Raw genomic sequence first — 988 nt, forward strand, 5'->3', positions numbered from 1 at the left:
TGGTTTTCCTTACCACCTTTCTTAAATCGTGGCACCACTTTAGATAACTTTCAGTCTTCCGGCACCTCACTGTGAATATTAATGACTCATATATCTCAGCAAGGGGCCCAACAATCACTTCCCTACCTTCCCATAGAGTTTGAGGGTACACCTGATCAGGTCCTTGGGATTTATCCACCTTTAATCATTTCAAGACATCCAGCACTTCCTCCTCTGTAATATGGACATTTTTCAAGATGTCACTATCTATTTCCCCACATTCTATACCTCCCATGTCCTTCTTCACAGTAAACACCGATGCAAATTACTCGTTTAATATCTCCCCCATCTCCTGCTGCTGCACACAAAGACCGCCTTGCTCATCTTTGAGGGGCCCTATTCTCTCCCCAGTTACCCTTTTGTCGTTAATGTATTTATAAAATCCCTAAGGATTCTCCTTAAGCCTATTTGCCAAAGCTATCTGATGTCCCCTTTTTGCCTTCCTGATTTCCCTGTAAGTATACTCCTACTGCCTTTATACTCTTCTTCTAAGGATTCACTCGATCTATCCTGTCTATCCACTGACATATGCTTCCTCCTTTTTCTTAACTAAACCCTCAATTTCTTTTGTCATCCAGCATTCCATATACCTACCAGCCTTTCCGTTCATCCTAACAGGAATATAGTTTCTCTGGATTCTTGTTATCTCATTTCTGAAGGCTTCCCATTTTCCAGCCATCCCGTTATCTGCGAACATCTGCCTCCAATCAGCTTTTGAAAGTTCTTGCTGGAAAAGCGCAGCAGGTCAGGCAGCATCCAAGAAACAGGAGAATCGATGTTTCGGGCATAAGCCCTTCTTCAGGAATGAGGAAAGTGTGTCCAGCAGGCTAAGATAAAAGGTAGGGAGGAGGGACTTGGGGGAGGGGCGTTGGAAATGCGATAGGTGGAAGACAGGCCGCCTACTTGCGGAATGTTTCAGAGAACACCTCTGGGACACCCGGACCAACCA

Source organism: Chiloscyllium plagiosum, chromosome 11 (genome assembly GCF_004010195.1).
Source record: "Chiloscyllium plagiosum isolate BGI_BamShark_2017 chromosome 11, ASM401019v2, whole genome shotgun sequence".
Taxonomy (NCBI): domain Eukaryota; kingdom Metazoa; phylum Chordata; class Chondrichthyes; order Orectolobiformes; family Hemiscylliidae; genus Chiloscyllium; species Chiloscyllium plagiosum.